The sequence below is a fragment of the Balaenoptera acutorostrata genome, chromosome 19, assembly GCF_949987535.1.
Source record: "Balaenoptera acutorostrata chromosome 19, mBalAcu1.1, whole genome shotgun sequence".
Taxonomy (NCBI): domain Eukaryota; kingdom Metazoa; phylum Chordata; class Mammalia; order Artiodactyla; family Balaenopteridae; genus Balaenoptera; species Balaenoptera acutorostrata.
In genome coordinates this window covers 41,119,798-41,141,713 of record NC_080082.1, presented here as the reverse complement: position 1 = coordinate 41,141,713, position 21,916 = coordinate 41,119,798, and positions in this window count along the sequence as shown.

The following is a 21,916-nucleotide window of genomic DNA, read 5'->3' as shown; positions in this document are numbered from 1 at the left end:
CTGTGGCCTGGGAACATGAGAACGGTTTGATTCTGGAACCCTGTGGCCTGGCAACATGACTGAGGCTTGATTCTGGAACCGTGTGGCCTGGGAACTTGACTGGGGTTTGATCGCAGAAACCTGTGGACTGTCCACATGACTGAGGTTTCATGGTTCAACCCTGTGGCATGGCAACATGATTGAGGTTTGATTGTGGAATAGTGTGCCCTGGGAACCTAACTGAGTCTTGGTTCTGGAACTCTGTGGACTGGGAACATGACTGAGGTTTATTCTAGAACCCTGTAGCCTGGGAACATAACTGAGGATTGATTCTGGAACCCTGTGGCCTGGGAACATGACATCGGTGGATTCTGGAACCCTGTGGCCTGGGAACATGAGAACGGTTTGATTCTGGAACCCTGTGGCCTGGCAACATGACTGAGGCTTGATTCTGGAACCCTGTGGCTTGGCAATATGACTCAGGTTTGATTCTGGATCCCTGTGGCCTGGGAACATGACTGAGGCGTGATTCTGGAAAACTGTGGCCTGGGAAAATGACATCTGTTTAGATTGTGGAATAGTGTGCCCTGGGAACCTGACTGAGCCTTGGTTCTGGAACTCTGTGGACTGGGAACATGACTGAGGTTTGATTCTGGAACCCTGTGGCCTGGCAATATGACTCAGGTTTGATTCTGGATCCCTGTGGCCTGGGAACATGACTGAGGCGTGATTCTGGAAAACTGTGGCCTGGGAAAATGACATCTGTTTAGATTGTGGAATAGTGTGCCCTGGGAACCTGACTGAGCCTTGGTTCTGGAACTCTGTGGACTGGGAACATGACTGAGGTTTATTCTAGAACCCTGTAGCCTGGGAACATAACTGAGGATTGATTCTGGAACCCTGTGGCCTGGGAACATGACATCGGTGGATTCTGGAACCCTGTGGCCTGGGAACATGAGAACGGTTTGATTCTGGAACCCTGTGGCCTGGCAACATGACTGAGGCTTGATTCTGGAACCCTGTGGCCTGGCAACATGCCTGAGGTTTGATTCTGGATCCCTGTGGCCTGGGAACATGACTGAGGCGTGATTCTGGAAAACTGTGGCCTGGAAAAATGACATCGGTTTAGATCGTGGAATAGTGTGCCCTGGGAACCTGACTGAGCCTTGGTTCTGGAACTCTGTGGACTGGGAACATGACTGAGGTTTATTCTAGAACCCTGTAGCCTGGGAACATAACTGAGGATTGATTCTGGAACCCTGTGGCCTGGGAACATGACATCGGTGGATTCTGGAACCCTGTGGCCTGGGAACATGAGAACGGTTTGATTCTGGAACCCTGTGGCCTGGCAACATGACTGAGGCTTGATTCTGGAACCCTGTGGCCTGGCAACATGACTGAGACTTGATTCTGGAACCGTGTGGCCTGGGAACTTGACTGGGGTTTGATCGCAGAAACCTGTGGACTGTCCACATGACTGAGGTTTGATGGTGGAACCCTGTGCACTGGGAACATGACTGAGGTTTGATGGTTGAACCCTGTGGCATGGCAACATGACTGAGGTTTGATTCTGGAAAACTGTGGCCTGGGAACATGACATCTGTTTAGATTGTGGAATAGTGTGCCCTGGGAACCTGACTGAGCCTTGGTTCTGGAACTCTGTGGACTGGGAACATGACTGAGGTTTATTCTAGAACCCTGTAGCCTGGGAACATAACTGAGGATTGATTCTGGAACCCTGTGGCCTGGGAACATGACATCGGTGGATTCTGGAACCCTGTGGCCTGGGAACATGAGAACGGTTTGATTCTGGAACCCTGTGGCCTGGCAACATGACTGAGGCTTGATTCTGGAACCCTGTGGCCTGGCAACATGACTGAGGTTTGATTCTGGATCCCTGTGGCCTGGGAACATGACTGAGGCGTGATTCTGAAAACTGTGGCCTGGAAAAATGACATCTGTTTAGATCGAGGAATAGTGTGCCCTGGGAACCTGACTGAGCCTTGGTTCTGGAACTCTGTGGACTGGGAACATGACTGAGGTTTATTCTAGAACCCTGTAGCCTGGGAACATAACTGAGGATTGATTCTGGAACCCTGTGGCCTGGGAACATGACATCGGTGGATTCTGGAACCCTGTGGCCTGGGAACATGAGAACGGTTTGATTCTGGTTCCCTGTGGCCTGGGAACATGACTTTGGCGTGATTCTGGAAAACTGTGGCCTGGGAAAGTGACATCTGTTTAGATTGTGGAATAGTGTGCCCTGGGAACCTGACTGAGCCTTGGCTCTGGAGCTCTGTGGACTGGGAACATGACTGAGGTTTATTCTAGAACCCTGTAGCCTGGGAACATAACTGAGGATTGATTCTGGAACCCTGTGGCCTGGGAACATGACATCGGTGGATTCTGGAACCCTGTGGCCTGGGAACATGAGAACGGTTTGATTCTGGAACCCTGTGGCCTGGCAACATGACTGAGGCTTGATTCTGGAACCCTGTGGCCTGGCAACATGACTGAGGTTTGATTCTGGATCCCTGTGGCCTGGGAACATGACTGAGGCGTGATTCTGGAAAACTGTGGCCTGGGAACATGACATCTGTTTAGATTGTGGAATAGTGTGCCCTGGGAACCTGACTGAGCCTTGGTTCTGGAACTCTGTAGGCTGGGAACATGACTGAGGTTTATTCTAGAACCCTGTAGCCTGGGAACATAACTGAGGATTGATTCTGGAACCCTGTGGCCTGGGAACTTGACATCGGTGGATTCTGGAACCCTGTGGCCTGGGAACATGAGAACGGTTTGATTCTGGAACCCTGTGGCCTGGCAACATGACTGAGGCTTGATTCTGGAACCCTGTGGCCTGGCAACATGACTGAGGCTTGATTCTGGAACCGTGTGGCCTGGGAACTTGACTGGGGTTTGATCGCAGAAACCTGTGGACTGTCCACATGACTGAGGTTTCATGGTTCAACCCTGTGGCATGGCAACATGATTGAGGTTTGATTGTGGAATAGTGTGCCCTGGGAACCTAACTGAGTCTTGGTTCTGGAACTCTGTGGACTGGGAACATGACTGAGGTTTATTCTAGAACCCTGTAGCCTGGGAACATAACTGAGGATTGATTCTGGAACCCTGTGGCCTGGGAACATGACATCGGTGGATTCTGGAACCCTGTGGCCTGGGAACATGAGAACGGTTTGATTCTGGAACCCTGTGGCCTGGCAACATGACTGAGGCTTGATTCTGGAACCCTGTGGCTTGGCAATATGACTCAGGTTTGATTCTGGATCCCTGTGGCCTGGGAACATGACTGAGGCGTGATTCTGGAAAACTGTGGCCTGGGAAAATGACATCTGTTTAGATTGTGGAATAGTGTGCCCTGGGAACCTGACTGAGCCTTGGTTCTGGAACTCTGTGGACTGGGAACATGACTGAGGTTTGATTCTGGAACCCTGTGGCCTGGCAATATGACTCAGGTTTGATTCTGGATCCCTGTGGCCTGGGAACATGACTGAGGCGTGATTCTGGAAAACTGTGGCCTGGGAAAATGACATCTGTTTAGATTGTGGAATAGTGTGCCCTGGGAACCTGACTGAGCCTTGGTTCTGGAACTCTGTGGACTGGGAACATGACTTAGTTTTATTCTAGAACCCTGTAGCCTGGGAACATAACTGAGGATTGATTCTGGAACCCTGTGGCCTGGGAACATGACATCGGTGGATTCTGGAACCCTGTGGCCTGGGAACATGAGAACGGTTTGATTCTGGAACCCTGTGGCCTGGCAACATGACTGAGGCTTGATTCTGGAACCCTGTGACCTGGCAATATGACTCAGGTTTGATTCTGGATCCCTGTGGCCTGGGAACATGACTGAGGCGTGATTCTGGAAAACTGTGGCCTGGGAAAATGACATCTGTTTAGATTGTGGAATAGTGTGCCCTGGGAACCTGACTGAGCCTTGGTTCTGGAACTCTGTGGACTGGGAACATGACTGAGGTTTGATTCTGGAACCCTGTGGCCTGGCAATATGACTCAGGTTTGATTCTGGGTCCCTATGGCCTGGGAACATGACTGAGGCGTGATTCTGCAAAACCGTGGCCTGGGAAAATGACATCTGTTTAGATTGTGGAATAGTTTGCCCTGGGAACCTGACTGAGCCTTGGTTCTGGAACTCTGTGGACTGGGAACATGACTGAGGTTTATTCTAGAACCCTGTTGCCTGGGAACATAACTGAGGATTGATTCTGGAACCCTGTGGCCTGGGAACATGACATCGGTGGATTCTGGAACCCTGTGGCCTGGGAACATGAGAACGGTTTGATTCTGGAACCCTGTGGCCTGGCAACATGACTGAGGCTTGATTCTGGAACCCTGTGGCCTGGCAACATGACTGAGACTTGATTCTGGAACCGTGTGGCCTGGGAACTTGACTGGGGTTTGATCGCAGAAACCTGTGGACTGTCCACATGACTGAGGTTTGATGGTGGAACCCTGTGCACTGGGAACATGACTGAGGTTTGATGGTTGAACCCTGTGGCATGGCAACATGACTGAGGTTTGATTCTGGAAAACTGTGGCCTGGGAACATGACATCTGTTTAGATTGTGGAATAGTGTGCCCTGGGAACCTGACTGAGCCTTGGTTCTGGAACTCTGTGGACTGGGAACATGACTGAGGTTTATTCTAGAACCCTGTAGCCTGGGAACATAACTGAGGATTGATTCTGGAACCCTGTGGCCTGGGAACATGACATCGGTGGATTCTGGAACCCTGTGGCCTGGGAACATGAGAACGGTTTGATTCTGGAACCCTGTGGCCTGGCAACATGACTGAGGCTAGATTCTGGAACCCTGTGGCCTGGCAACATGACTGAGGTTTGATTCTGGATCCCTGTGGCCTGGGAACATGACTGAGGCGTGATTCTGGAAAACTGTGGCCTGGGAAAATGACATCTGTTTAGATTGTGGAATAGTGTGCCCTGGGAACCTGACTGAGCCTTGGTTCTGGAACTCTGTGGACTGGGAACATGACTGAGGTTTATTTTAGAACCCTGTAGCCTGGGAACATAACTGAGGATTGATTCTGGAACCCTGTGGACTGGGAACATGACATCGGTGGATTCTGGAACCCTGTGGCCTGGGAACATGAGAACGGTTTGATTCTGGAACCCTGTGGCCTGGCAACATGACTGAGGCTTGATTCTGGAACCCTGTGGCCTGGCAACATGACTGAGGTTTGATTCTGGATCCCTGTGGCCTGGGAACATGACTGAGGCGTGATTCTGGAAAACTGTGGCCTGGGAAAATGACATCTGTTTAGATCGTGGAATAGTGTGCCCTGGGAACCTGACTGAGCCTTGGTTCTGGAAATCTGTGGACTGGGAACATGACTGAGGTTTATTCTAGAACACTGTAGCCTGGGAACATAACTGAGGATTGATTCTGGAACCCTGTGGCCTGGGAACATGACATCGGTGGATTCTGGAACCCTGTGCCCTGGGAACATGAGAACGGTTTGATTCTGGAACCCTGTGGCCTGGCAACATGACTGAGGCTTGATTCTGGAACCCTGTGGCCTGGCAACATGACTGAGGCTTAATTCTGGAACCGTGTGGCCTGGGAACGTGACTGGGGTTTGATCGCAGAAACCTGTGGACTGTCCACATGACTGAGGTTTGATGGTGGAACCCTGTGCACTGGGAACATGACTGAGGTTTGATGGTTGAACCCTGTGGCATGGCAACATGACTGAGGTTTGATTCTGGAAAACTGTGGCCTGGGAACATGACATCTGTTTAGATTGTGGAATAGTTTGCCCTGGGAACCTGACTGAGCCTTGGTTCTGGAACTCTGTGGACTGGGAACATGACTGAGGTTTATTCTAGAACCCTGTAGCCTGGGAACATAACTGAGGATTGATTCTGGAACCCTGTGGCCTGGGAACATGACATCGGTGGATTCTGGAACCCTGTGGCCTGGGAACATGAGAACGGTTTGATTCTGGAACCCTGTGGCCTGGCAACATGACTGAGGCTTGATTCTGGAACCCTGTGGCCTGGCAACATGAGTGACGTTTGATTCTGGAACCCTGCGGCCTGGCAACATGACTGAGGTTTGATTCGGGAAAACTGTGGCCTGGGAACATGCCATCTGTTTAGATTGTGGAATAGTGTGCCCTGGGAACCTGACTGAGCCTTGGTTCTGGAACTCTGTGGACCGGGAACATGACTGAGGTTTATTCTAGAACCCTGTAGCCTGGGAACATAACTGAGGATTGATTCTGGAACCCTGTGGCCTGGGAACATGACATCGGTGGATTCTGGAACCCTGTGGCCTGGGAACATGAGAACGGTTTGATTCTGGAACCCTGTGGCCTGGCAACATGACTGAGGCTTGATTCTGGAACCGTGTGGACTGGGAACTTGACTGGGGTTTGATCGCAGAAACCTGTGGACTGGCCACATGACTGAGGTTTCATGGTTGAACCCTGTGGCATGGCAGCAAGATTGAGGTTTGATTGTGGAACCCTCAGGCTTGGGAACATGACTGAGGCTTGATGGTGGAACCCTCTGGCCTGGAAACAGGAATGAGGTTTGATGGTGGAACCCTGCGGCCTGGCAACATGACTGAGGTTTGATTCTGGAAAACTGTGGCCTGGGAACATGACATCTGTTTAGATTGTGGAATAGTGTGCCCTGGGAACCTGACTGAGCCTTGGTTCTGGAACCCTGTGGCCTGGGAACATGACATCGGTGGATTCTGGAACCCTGTGGCCTGGGAACATGAGAACGGTTTGATTCTGGAACCCTGTGGCCTGGCAACATGACTGAGGCTTGATTCTGGAACCCTGTGGCCTGGCAACATGACTGAGGTTTGATTCTGGATCCCTGTGGCCTGGGAACATGACTGAGGCGAGATTCGGGAAAACTGTGGCCTGGGAACATGACATCTGTTTAGATTGTGGAATAGTGTGCCCTGGGAACCTGACTGAGCCTTGGTTCTGGAACTCTGTGGACTGGGAACATGACTGAGGTTTATTCTAGAACCCTGTAGCCTGGGAACATAACTGAGGATTGATTCTGGAACCCTGTGGCCTGGGAACATGAGAACGGTTTGATTCTGGAACCCTGTGGCCTGGCAACATGACTGAGGCTTGATTCTGGAACCCTGTGGCCTGGCAACATGACTGAGGCTTGATTCTGGAACCGTGTGGCCTGGGAACTTGACTGGGGTTTGATCGCAGAAACCTGTGGACTGGCCACATGACTGAGGTTTGATGGTTGAACCCTGTGGCATGGCAACATGATTGAGGTTTGATTGTGGAACCCTCAGGCTTGGGAACATGACTGAGGCTTGATGGTGGAACACTGTGGCCTGGAAACAGGAATGAGGTTTGATGGTGGAACCCTGTGGCCTGGCAACATGACTGAGGTTTGATTCTGGAAAACTGTGGCCTGGGAACATGACATCTGTTTAGATTGTGGAATAGTGTGCCCTGGGAACCTGAATGATCCTTGGTTCTGGAACCCTGTGGCCTGGGAACATGACATCGGTGGATTCTGGAACCCTGTGGCCTGGGAACATGAGAACAGTTTGATTCTGGAACCCTGTGGCCTGGGAACATTACTGAGGCTTGATTCTGGATCCCTGTGGCCTGGGAACATGACTGGGCGTGATTCTGGAAAACTGTGGCCTGGGAAAATGACATCTGTTTAGATTGTGGAATAGTGTGCCCTGGGAACCTGACTGAGCCTTGGTTCTCGAACTCTGTGGACTGTCCACATGACTGAGGTTTGATGGTGGAACCCTGTGCACTGGGAACATGACTGAGGTTTGATGGTTGAACCCTGTGGCATGGCAACATGATTGAGGTTTGATTGTGGAACCATCAGGCTTGGGAACATGATTGAGGCTTAAGGGTGGAACACTGTGGCCTGGAAACAGGAATGAGGTTTGATGGTGGAACCCTGTGCCCTGGCAACATGACTGAGGTTTGATTCTGGAAAACTGTGTCCTGGGAACATGTCATCTGCTTAGATTGTGGAATAGTGTGCCCTGGGAATCTAAATGAGCCTTGGTTCTGGAACTCTGTGGACTGGGAACATGACTTAGGTTTGATTCTGGATCCCTGTGGCCTGGGAACATGACTGAGGCGTGATTCTGGAAAACTGTGGCCTGGAAACATGACATCTGTTTAGATTGTGGAATAGTGTGCCCTGGGAACATGACTGAGCCTTGGTTCTGGAACTCTGTAGACTGGGAACATGACTGAGGTTTATTCTAGAACCCTGTAGCCTGGGAACATGACTGAGGCTTGATTCTGGAACCCTGTGGCCTGGCAACATGACTGAGGCTTGATTCTGGAACCGTGTGGCCTGGGAACTTGACTGGGGTTTGATCGCAGAAACCTGTGGACTGTCCACATGACTGAGGTTTGATGGTGGAACCCTGTGCACTGGGAACATGACTGAGGTTTGATGGTTGAACCCTGTGGCATGGCAACATGACTGAGGTTTGATTCTGGAAAACTGTGGCCTGGGAACATGACATCTGTTTAGATTGTGGAATAGTTTGCCCTGGGAACCTGACTGAGCCTTGGTTCTGGAACTCTGTGGACTGGGAACATGACTGAGGTTTATTCTAGAACCCTGTAGCCTGGGAACATAACTGAGGATTGATTCTGGAACCCTGTGGCCTGGGAACATGACATCGGTGGATTCTGGAACCCTGTGGCCTGGGAACATGAGAACGGTTTGATTCTGGAACCCTGTGGCCTGGCAACATGACTGAGGCTTGATTCTGGAACCCTGTGGCCTGGCAACATGAGTGAGGTTTGATTCTGGAACCCTGCGGCCTGGCAACATGACTGAGGTTTGATTCGGGAAAACTGTGGCCTGGGAACATGCCATCTGTTTAGATTGTGGAATAGTGTGCCCTGGGAACCTGACTGAGCCTTGGTTCTGGAACTCTGTGGACCGGGAACATGACTGAGGTTTATTCTAGAACCCTGTAGCCTGGGAACATAACTGAGGATTGATTCTGGAACCCTGTGGCCTGGGAACATGACATCGGTGGATTCTGGAACCCTGTGGCCTGGGAACATGAGAACGGTTTGATTCTGGAACCCTGTGGCCTGGCAACATGACTGAGGCTTGATTCTGGAACCGTGTGGCCTGGGAACTTGACTGGGGTTTGATCGCAGAAACCTGTGGACTGGCCACATGACTGAGGTTTCATGGTTGAACCCTGTGGCATGGCAGCAAGATTGAGGTTTGATTGTGGAACCCTCAGGCTTGGGAACATGACTGAGGCTTGATGGTGGAACCCTCTGGCCTGGAAACAGGAATGAGGTTTGATGGTGGAACCCTGCGGCCTGGCAACATGACTGAGGTTTGATTCTGGAAAACTGTGGCCTGGGAACATGACATCTGTTTAGATTGTGGAATAGTGTGCCCTGGGAACCTGACTGAGCCTTGGTTCTGGAACCCTGTGGCCTGGGAACATGACATCGGTGGATTCTGGAACCCTGTGGCCTGGGAACATGAGAACGGTTTGATTCTGGAACCCTGTGGCCTGGCAACATGACTGAGGCTTGATTCTGGAACCCTGTGGCCTGGCAACATGACTGAGGTTTGATTCTGGATCCCTGTGGCCTGGGAACATGACTGAGGCGAGATTCGGGAAAACTGTGGCCTGGGAACATGACATCTGTTTAGATTGTGGAATAGTGTGCCCTGGGAACCTGACTGAGCCTTGGTTCTGGAACTCTGTGGACTGGGAACATGACTGAGGTTTATTCTAGAACCCTGTAGCCTGGGAACATAACTGAGGATTGATTCTGGAACCCTGTGGCCTGGGAACATGAGAACGGTTTGATTCTGGAACCCTGTGGCCTGGCAACATGACTGAGGCTTGATTCTGGAACCCTGTGGCCTGGCAACATGACTGAGGCTTGATTCTGGAACCGTGTGGCCTGGGAACTTGACTGGGGTTTGATCGCAGAAACCTGTGGACTGGCCACATGACTGAGGTTTGATGGTTGAACCCTGTGGCATGGCAACATGATTGAGGTTTGATTGTGGAACCCTCAGGCTTGGGAACATGACTGAGGCTTGATGGTGGAACACTGTGGCCTGGAAACAGGAATGAGGTTTGATGGTGGAACCCTGTGGCCTGGCAACATGACTGAGGTTTGATTCTGGAAAACTGTGGCCTGGGAACATGACATCTGTTTAGATTGTGGAATAGTGTGCCCTGGGAACCTGAATGATCCTTGGTTCTGGAACCCTGTGGCCTGGGAACATGACATCGGTGGATTCTGGAACCCTGTGGCCTGGGAACATGAGAACAGTTTGATTCTGGAACCCTGTGGCCTGGGAACATTACTGAGGCTTGATTCTGGAACCCTGTGGCCTGGCAACATGACTGAGGTTTGATTCTGGATCCCTGTGGCCTGGGAACATGACTGGGCGTGATTCTGGAAAACTGTGGCCTGGGAAAATGACATCTGTTTAGATTGTGGAATAGTGTGCCCTGGGAACCTGACTGAGCCTTGGTTCTCGAACTCTGTGGACTGTCCACATGACTGAGGTTTGATGGTGGAACCCTGTGCACTGGGAACATGACTGAGGTTTGATGGTTGAACCCTGTGGCATGGCAACATGATTGAGGTTTGATTGTGGAACCATCAGGCTTGGGAACATGATTGAGGCTTAAGGGTGGAACACTGTGGCCTGGAAACAGGAATGAGGTTTGATGGTGGAACCCTGTGCCCTGGCAACATGACTGAGGTTTGATTCTGGAAAACTGTGTCCTGGGAACATGTCATCTGCTTAGATTGTGGAATAGTGTGCCCTGGGAATCTAAATGAGCCTTGGTTCTGGAACTCTGTGGACTGGGAACATGACTTAGGTTTGATTCTGGATCCCTGTGGCCTGGGAACATGACTGAGGCGTGATTCTGGAAAACTGTGGCCTGGAAACATGACATCTGTTTAGATTGTGGAATAGTGTGCCCTGGGAACATGACTGAGCCTTGGTTCTGGAACTCTGTAGACTGGGAACATGACTGAGGTTTATTCTAGAACCCTGTAGCCTGGGAACATAACTGAGGATTGATTCTGGAACCCTGTGGCCTGGGAACATGAGAACGGTTTGATTCTGGAAACCTGTGGCCTGGCAACATGACTGAGGCTTGATTCTGGAACCCTGTGGCCTGGCAACATGACTGAGGCTTGATTCTGGAACCGTGTGGCCTGGGAAATTGACTGGGGTTTGATCGCAGAAACCTGGGGACTGTCCACATGACTGAGGTTTGATGCTTGAACCCTGTGGCATGGCAACATGATTGAGGTTTGATTGTGGAACCCTCAGGCTTGGGAACATGACTGAGGCTTGATGGTGGAACCCTCTGGCCTGGAAACATGAATGAGGTTTGATGGTGGAACCCTGCAGCCTGGCAACATGAGTGAGGTTTGATTCTGGAAAACTGTGGCCTGGAAACATGACATCTGTTTAAATTGTGGAATAGTGTGCCCTGGGAACCTGACTGAGCCTTGGTTCTGGAACTCTGTGGACTGGGAACATGACTGAGGTTTATTCTAGAACCCTGTAGCCTGGGAACATAACTGAGGATTTTTTCGGGAACCCTGTGGCCTGGGAACATGACATCGGTGGATTCTGGAACCCTGTGGCCTGGGAACATGAGAACGGTTTGATTCTGGAACCCTGTGGCCTGGCAACATGACTGAGGCTTGATTCTGGATCCCTGTGGCCTGGGAACATGACTGAGGCGTGATTCGGGAAAACTGTGGCCTGGGAAAATGACATCTGTTTAGATTGTGGAATAGTGTGCCCTGGGAACCTGACTGAGCCTTGGTTCTGGAACTCTGTGGACTGGGAACATGACTGAGGTTTATTCTAGAACCCTCTAGCCTGGGAACATAACTGAGGATTGATTCTGGAACCCTGTGGCCTGGGAACATGACATCGGTGGATTCTGGAACCCTGTGGCCTGGGAACATGAGAACGGTTTGATTCTGGAACCCTGTGGCCTGGCAACATGACTGAGGCTTGATTCTGGAACCCTGTGGCCTGGCAACATGACTGAGGCTTGATTCTGGAACCGTGTGGCCTGGGAACTTGACTGGGGTTTGATCGCAGTAACCTGTGGACTGTCCATATGACTGAGGTTTCATGGTTGAAACCTGTGGCATGGCAACATGATTGAGGTTTGATTGTGGAACCCTCAGGCTTGGGAACATGACTGAGGCTTGATGGTGGAACCCTCTGGCAGGGAAACAGGAATGAGGTTTGATGGTGGAACCCTGCGGCCTGGCAACATGAGTGAGGTTTGATTCTGGAAAACTGTGGCCTGGGAACATGACATCTGTTTAGATTGTGGAATAGTGTGCCCTGGGAACCTGACTGAGCCTTGGTTCTTGAACTCTGTGGACTGGGAACATGACTGAGGTTTATTCTAGAACCCTGTAGCCTGGGAACATAACTGAGGATTGATTCTGGAACCCTGTGGCCTGGGAACATGACATCGGTGGATTCTGGAACCCTGTGGCCTGGGAACATGAGAACGGTTTGATTCTGGAACTCTGTGGACTGGCAACATGACTGAGGCTTGATTCTGGAACCCTGTGGCCTGGCAACATGACTGAGGTTTGATTCTGGATCCCTGTGGCCTGGGAACATGACTGGGCGTGATTCTGGAAAACTTTAGCTTGGGAAAATGACATCTGTTTAGATTGTGGAATAGTGTGCCCTGGGAACCTGACTGAGCCTTCGTTCTCGAACTCTGTGGACTGTCCACATGACTGAGGTTTGATGGTGGAACCCTGTGCACTGGGAACATGACTGAGGTTTGATGGTTGAACCCTGTGGCATGGCAACATTATTGAGGTTTGATTGTGGAACCCTCAGGGTTGGGAACATGACTGAGGCTTAATGGTGGAACACTGTGGCCTGGAAACAGGAATGAGGTTTGATGGTGGAACCCTGTGGCCTGGCAACATGACTGAGGTTTGATTCTGGATCCCTGTGTCCTGGGAACATGACTGAGGCGTGATTCGGGAAAACTGTGGCCTGGGAAAATGACATCTGTTTAGATTGTGGAATAGTGTGCACTGGGAACCTGACTGAGCCTTGGTTCTGGAACTCTATAGACTGGGAACATGACTGAGGTTTATTCTAGAACCCTGTAGCCTGGGAACATAACTGAGGATTGATTCTGGAACCCTGTGGCCTGGGAACATGACATCGGTGGATTCTGGAACCCTGTGGCCTGGGAACATGAGAACGGTTTGATTCTGGAACCCTGTGGCCTGGCAACATGACTGAGGCTTGATTCTGGAACCCTGTGGCCTGGCAACATGACTGAGGCTTGATTCTGGAACCGTGTGGCCTGGGAACTTGACTGGGGTTTGCTTGCATAAACCTGTGGACTGTCCACATGACTGAGGTTTCATGGTTGAACCCTGTGGCATAGCAACATGATTGAGGTTTGATTGTGGAACCCTCAGGCTTGGGAACATGACTGAGGCTTGATGGTGGAACCCTCTGGCCTGGAAACAGGAATGAGGTTTGATGGTGGAACCCTGCGGCCTGGCAACATGACTGAGTTTTGATTCTGGAAAACTGTGGCCTGGGAACATGACATCTGTTTAGATTGTGGAATAGTGTGCCCTGGGAACCTGACTGAGCCTTGGTTCTGGAACTCTGTAGACTGGGAACATGACTGAGGTTTATTCTAGAACCCTGTAGCCGGGGAACATAACTGAGGATTGATTCTGGAACCCTGTGTCCTGGGAACATGACATCGGTGGATTCTGGAACCCTGTGGCCTGGGAACATGAGAACGGTTTGATTCTGGAACCCTGTGGCCTGGCAACATGACTGAGGCTTGATTCTGGAACCCTGTGGCCTGGCAATATGACTGAGGTTTGATTCTGGATCCCTGTGGCCTGGGAACATGACTGAGGCGTGATTCTGGAAAACTGTGGCCTGGAAACATGACATCTGTTTAGATTGTGGAATAGTGTGCCCTGGGAACCTGACTGAGCCTTGGTTCTGGAACTCTGTAGACTGGGAACATGACTGAGGTTTATTCTAGAACCCTGTAGCCTGGGAACATAACTGAGGATTGATTCTGGAACCCTGTGTCCTGGGAACATGACATCGGTGGATTCTGGAACCCTGTGGCCTGGGAACATGAGAACGGTTTGATTCTGGAACCCTGTGGCCTGGCAACATGACTGAGGCTTGATTCTGGAACCCTGTGGCCTGGCAACATGACAGAGGTTTGATTCTGGATCCCTGTGGCCTGGGAACATGACTGAGGCGAGATTCGGGAAAACTGTGGCCTGGGAAAATGACATCTGTTTAGATTGTGGAATAGTGTGCCCTGGGAACCTGACTGAGCCTTGGTTCTGGAACTCTGTAAACTGGGAACATGACTGAGGTTTATTCTAGAACCCTGTAGCCTGGGAACATAACTGAGGATTGATTCTGGAACCCTGTGTCCTGGGAAAATGACATCGGTGGATTCTGGAACCCTGTGGCCTGGGAACATGAGAACGGTTTGATTCTGGAACCCTGTGGCCTGGCAACATGACTGAGGTTTGATTCTGGATCCCTGTGGCCTGGGAACATGAATGAGGCGTGATTCTGGAAAACTGTGGCCTGGAAACATGACATCTGTTTAGATTGTGGAATAGTGTGCCCTGGGAACCTGACTGAGCCTTGGTCCTGGAACTCTGTAGACTGGGAACATGACTGAGGTTTATTCTAGAACCCTGTAGCCTGGGAACATAACTGAGGATTGATTCTGGAACCCTTTGGCCTGGGAACATGACATCGGTGGATTCTGGAACCCTGTGGCCTGGGAACATGAGAACGGTTTGATTCTGGAACCCTGTGGCCTGGCAACATGACTGAGGCTTGATTCTGGATCCCTGTGGCCTGGCAACATGACTGAGGCTTGATTCTGGAACCGTGTGGCCTGGGAACTTGACTGGGGTTTGATCGTAGAAACCTGTGGACTGGCCACATGACTGAGGTTTGATGGTTGAACCCTGTGGCATGGCAACATGACTGAGGTTTGATTGTGGAACCCTCAGGCTTGGGAACATGACTGAGGCTTGATGGTTGAACACTGTGGCCTGAAAACAGGAATGAGGTTTGATGGTGGAACCCTGCGGCCTGGCAACATGACTGAGGTTTGATTCTGGAAAACTGTGGCCTGGGAACATGACATCTGTTTAGATTGTGGAATAGTGTGCCCTGGGAACCTGACTGAGCCTTGGTTCTGGAACCCTGTGGCCTGGGAACATGACATCGGTGGATTCTGGAACCCTGTGGCCTGGGAACATGAGAACGGTTTGATTCTGGAACCCTGTGGCCTGGCAACATGACTGAGGCTTGATTCTGGAACCCTGTGGACTGGCAACATGACTGAGGTTTGATTCTGGATCCCTGTGGCCTGGGAACATGACTGAGGCGAGATTCGGGAAAACTGTGGCCTGGGAAAATGATATCTGTTTAGATTCTGGAATAGTGTGCCCTGGGAACCTGACTGAGCCTTGGTTCTGGAACTCTGTGGACTGGGAACATGACTGAGGTTTATTCTAGAACCCTGTAGCCTGGGAACATAACTGAGGATTGATTCTGGAACCCTGTGGCCTGGGAACATGACATCGGTGGATTCTGGAACCCTGTGGCCTGGGAACATGAGAACGGTTTGATTCTGGAAACCTGTGGCCTGGCAACATGACTGAGGCTTGATTCTGGAACCCTGTGGCCTGGCAACTTGACTGAGGCTTGATTCTGGAACCGTGTGGACTGGGAACTTGACTGGGGTTTGATCGCAGAAACCTGTGGACTGGCCACATGACTGAGGTTTCATGGTTGAACCCTGTGGCATGGCAGCATGATTGAGGTTTGATTGTGGAACCCTCAGGCTTGGGAACATGACTGAGGCTTGATGGTGGAACCCTCTGGCCTGGAAACAGGAATGAGGTTTGATGGTGGAACCCTGCGGCCTGGCAACATGACTGAGGTTTGATTCTGGAAAACTGTGGCCTGGGAACATGACATCTGTTTAGATTGTGGAATAGTGTGCCCTGGGAACCTGACTGAGCCTTGGTTCTGGAACCCTGTGGCCTGGGAACATGACATCGGTGGATTCTGGAACCCTGTGGCCTGGGAACATGAGAACGGTTTGATTCTGGAACCCTGTGGCCTGGCAACATGACTGAGGCTTGATTCTGGAACCCTGTGGCCTAGCAACATGACTGAGGCTTGATTCTGGAACCGTGTGGACTGGGAACTTGACTGGGGTTTGATCGCAGAAACCTGTGGACTGTCCACATGACTGAGGTTTCATGGTTGAACCCTGTGGCATAGCAACATGACTGAGGCTTGATGGTGGAACCCTCTGGCCTGGAAACAGGAATGAGGTTTGATGGTGGAACCCTGCGGCCTGGCAACATGACTGAGGTTTGATTCTGGAAAACTGTGGCCTGGGAACATGACATCTGTTTAGATTGTGGAATAGTGTGCCCTGGGAACCTGACTGAGCCTTGGTTCTGGAACTCTGTAGACTGGGAACATGACTGAGGTTTATTCTAGAACCCTGTAGCCTGGGAACATAACTGAGGATTGATTCTGGAACCCTGTGTCCTGGGAACATGACATCGGTGGATTCTGGAACCCTGTGGCCTGGGAACATGAGAACGGTTTGATTCTGGAACCCTGTGGCCTGGCAACATGAATGAGGCTTGATTCTGGAACCCTGTGGCCTGGCAACATTACTGAGGTTTGATTCTGGATCCCTGTGGCCTGGGAACATGACTGAGGCGTGATTCTGGAAAACTGTGGCCTGGAAACATGACATCTGTTTAGATTGTGGAATAGTGTGCCCTGGGAACCTGACTGAGCCTTGGTTCTGGAACTCTGTAGAATGGGAATATGACTGAGGTTTATTCTAGAACCCTGTAGCCTGGGAACATAACTGAGGATTGATTCTGGAACCCTGTGTCCTGGGAACATGACATCGGTGGATTCTGGAACCCTGTGGCCTGGGAACATGAGAACGGTTTGATTCTGGAACCCTGTGGCCTGGCAACATGACTGAGGCTTGATTCTGGAACCCTGTGGCCTGGCAACATGACAGAGCTTTGATTCTGGATCCCTGTGGCCTGGGAACATGACTGAGGCGAGATTCGGGAAAACTGTGGCCTGGGAAAATGACATCTGTTTAGATTGTGGAATACTGTGCCCTGGGAACCTGACTGAGCCTTGGTTCTGGAACTCTGTAGACTGGGAACATGACTGAGGTTTATTCAAGAACCCTGTAGCCTGGGAACATAACTGAGGATTGATTCTGGAACCCTGTGTCCTGGGAACATGACATCGGTGGATTCTGGAACCCTGTGGCCTGGGAACATGAGAACGGTTTGATTCTGGAACCCTGTGGCCTGGCAACATGACTGAGGTTTGATTCTGGATCCCTGTGGCCTGGGAACATGAATGAGACGTGATTCTGGAAAACTGTGGCCTGGAAACATGACATCTGTTTAGATTGTGGAATAGTGTGCCCTGGGAACCTGACTGAGCCTTGGTTCTGGAACTCTGTAGACTGGGAACATGACTGAGGTTTATTCTAGAACCCTGTAGCCTGGGAACATAACTGAGGATTGATTCTGGAACCCTTTGGCCTGGGAACATGACATCGGTGGATTCTGGAACCATGTGGCCTGGGAACATGAGAACGGTTTGATTCTGGAACCCTGTGGCCTGGCAACATGCCTGAGGCTTGATTCTGGAACCCTGTGGCCTGGCAACATGACTGAGGCTTGATTCTGGAACCGTGTGGCCTGGGAACTTGACTGGGGTTTGATCGTAGAAACCTGTGGACTGGCCACATGACTGAGGTTTGATGGTTGAACCCTGTGGCATGGCAACATGACTGAGGTTTGATTGTGGAACCCTCAGGCTTGGGAACATGACTGAGGCTTGATGGTGGAACACTGTGGCCTGAAAACAGGAATGAGGTTTGATGGTGGAACCCTGCGGCCTGGCAACATGACTGAGGTTTGATTCTGGAAAACTGTGGCCTGGGAACATGACATCTGTTTAGATTGTGGAATAGTGTGCCCTGGGAACCTGACTGAGCCTTGGTTCTGGAACCCTGTGGCCTGGGAACATGACATCGGTGGATTCTGGAACCCTGTGGCCTGGGAACATGAGAACGGTTTGATTCTGGAACCCTGTGGCCTGGCAACATGACTGAGGCTTGATTCTGGAACCCTGTGGACTGGCAACATGACTGAGGTTTGATTCTGGATCCCTGTGGCCTGGGAACATGACTGAGGCGAGATTCGGGAAAACTGTGGCCTGGGAAAATGATATCTGTTTAGATTCTGGAATAGTGTGCCCTGGGAACCTGACTGAGCCTTGGTTCTGGAACTCTGTGGACTGGGAACATGACTGAGGTTTATTCTAGAACCCTGTAGCCTGGGAACATAACTGAGGATTGATTCTGGAACCCTGTGGCCTGGGAACATGACATCGGTGGATTCTGGAACCCTGTGGCCTGGGAACATGAGAACGGTTTGATTCTGGAAACCTGTGGCCTGGCAACATGACTGAGGCTTGATTCTGGAACCCTGTGGCCTGGCAACTTGACTGATGCTTGATTCTGGAACCGTGTGGACTGGGAACTTGACTGGGGTTTGATCGCAGAAACCTGTGGACTGGCCACATGACTGAGGTTTCATGGTTGAACCCTGTGGCATGGCAGCATGATTGAGGTTTGATTGTGGAACCCTCAGGCTTGGGAACATGACTGAGGCTTGATGGTGGAACCCTCTGGCCTGGAAACAGGAATGAGGTTTGATGGTGGAACCCTGCGGCCTGGCAACATGACTGAGGTTTGATTCTGGAAAACTGTGGCCTGGGAACATGACATCTGTTTAGATTGTGGAATAGTGTGCCCTGGGAACCTGACTGAGCCTTGGTTCTGGAACCCTGTGGCCTGGGAACATGACATCGGTGGATTCTGGAACCCTGTGGCCTGGGAACATGAGAACGGTTTGATTCTGGAACCCTGTGGCCTGGCAACATGACTGAGGCTTGATTCTGGAACCCTGTGGCCTGGCAACATGACTGAGGCTTGATTCTGGAACCGTGTGGACTGGGAACTTGACTGGGGTTTGATCGCAGAAACCTGTGGACTGTCCACATGACTGAGGTTTCATGGTTGAACCCTGTGGCATAGCAACATGATTGAGGTTTGATTGTGGAACCCTCAGGCTTGGGAACATGACTGAGGCTTGATGGTGGAACCCTCTGGCCTGGAAACAGGAATGAGGTTTGATGGTGGAACCCTGCGGCCTGGCAACATGACTGAGGTTTGATTCTGGAAAACTGTGGCCTGGGAACATGACATCTGTTTAGATTGTGGAATAGTGTGCCCTGGGAACCTGACTGAGCCTTGGTTCTGGAACCCTGTGGCCTGGGAACATGACATCGGTGGATTCTGGAACCCTGTGGCCTGGGAACATGAGAACGGTTTGATTCTGGAACCCTGTGGCCTGGCAACATGACTGAGGCTTGATTCTGGAACCCTGTGGCCTGGCAACATGACAGAGGTTTGATTCTGGATCCCTGTGGCCTGGGAACATGACTGAGGCGAGATTCAGGAAAACTGTGGCCTGGGAAAATGACATCTGTTTAGATTGTGGAATACTGTGCCCTGGGAACCTGACTGAGCCTTGGTTCTGGAACTCTGTAGACTGGGAACATGACTGAGGTTTATTCTAGAACCCTGTAGCCTGGGAACATAACTGAGGATTGATTCTGGAACCCTGTGTCCTGGGAACATGACATCGGTGGATTCTGGAACCCTGTGGCCTGGGAACATGAGAACGGTTTGATTCTGGAACCCTGTGGCCTGGCAACATGACTGAGGTTTGATTCTGGATCCCTGTGGCCTGGGAACATGAATGAGACGTGATTCTGGAAAACTGTGGCCTGGAAACATGACATCTGTTTAGATTGTGGAATAGTGTGCCCTGGGAACCTGACTGAGCCTTGGTTCTGGAACTCTGTAGACTGGGAACATGACTGAGGTTTATTCTAGAACCCTGTAGCCTGGGAACATAACTGAGGATTGATTCTGGAACCCTTTGGCCTGGGAACATGACATCGGTGGATTCTGGAACCATGTGGCCTGGGAACATGAGAACGGTTTGATTCTGGAACCCTGTGGCCTGGCAACATGCCTGAGGCTTGATTCTGGAACCCTGTGGCCTGGCAACATGACTGAGGCTTGATTCTGGAACCGTGTGGCCTGGGAACTTGACTGGGGTTTGATCGTAGAAACCTGTGGACTGGCCACATGACTGAGGTTTGATGGTTGAACCCTGTGGCATGGCAACATGACTGAGGTTTGATTGTGGAACCCTCAGGCTTGGGAACATGACTGAGGCTTGATGGTGGAACACTGTGGCCTGAAAACAGGAATGAGGTTTGATGGTGGAACCCTGCGGCCTGGCAACATGACTGAGGTTTGATTCTGGAAAACTGTGGCCTGGGAACATGACATCTGTTTAGATTGTGGAATAGTGTGCCCTGGGAACCTGACTGAGCCTTGGTTCTGGAACCCTGTGGCCTGGGAACATGACATCGGTGGATTCTGGAACCCTGTGGCCTGGGAACATGAGAACGGTTTGATTCTGGAACCCTGTGGCCTGGCAACATGACTGAGGCTTGATTCTGGAACCCTGTGGACTGGCAACATGACTGAGGTTTGATTCTGGATCCCTGTGGCCTGGGAACATGACTGAGGCGAGATTCGGGAAAACTGTGGCCTGGGAAAATGATATCTGTTTAGATTCTGGAATAGTGTGCCCTGGGAACCTGACTGAGCCTTGGTTCTGGAACTCTGTGGACTGGGAACATGACTGAGGTTTATTCTAGAACCCTGTAGCCTGGGAACATAACTGAGGATTGATTCTGGAACCCTGTGGCCTGGGAACATGACATCGGTGGATTCTGGAACCCTGTGGCCTGGGAACATGAGAACGGTTTGATTCTGGAAACCTGTGGCCTGGCAACATGACTGAGGCTTGATTCTGGAACCCTGTGGCCTGGCAACTTGACTGAGGCTTGATTCTGGAACCGTGTGGACTGGGAACTTGACTGGGGTTTGATCGCAGAAACCTGTGGACTGGCCACATGACTGAGGTTTCATGGTTGAACCCTGTGGCATGGCAGCATGATTGAGGTTTGATTGTGGAACCCTCAGGCTTGGGAACATGACTGAGGCTTGATGGTGGAACCCTCTGGCCTGGAAACAGGAATGAGGTTTGATGGTGGAACCCTGCGGCCTGGCAACATGACTGAGGTTTGATTCTGGAAAACTGTGGCCTGGGAACATGACATCTGTTTAGATTGTGGAATAGTGTGCCCTGGGAACCTGACTGAGCCTTGGTTCTGGAACCCTGTGGCCTGGGAACATGACATCGGTGGATTCTGGAACCCTGTGGCCTGGGAACATGAGAACGGTTTGATTCTGGAACCCTGTGGCCTGGCAACATGACTGAGGCTTGATTCTGGAACCCTGTGGCCTGGCAACATGACTGAGGCTTGATTCTGGAACCGTGTGGACTGGGAACTTGACTGGGGTTTGATCGCAGAAACCTGTGGACTGTCCACATGACTGAGGTTTCATGGTTGAACCCTGTGGCATAGCAACATGATTGAGGTTTGATTGTGGAACCCTCAGGCTTGGGAACATGACTGAGGCTTGATGGTGGAACCCTCTGGCCTGGAAACAGGAATGAGGTTTGATGGTGGAACCCTGCGGCCTGGCAACATGACTGAGGTTTGATTCTGGAAAACTGTGGCCTGGGAACATGACATCTGTTT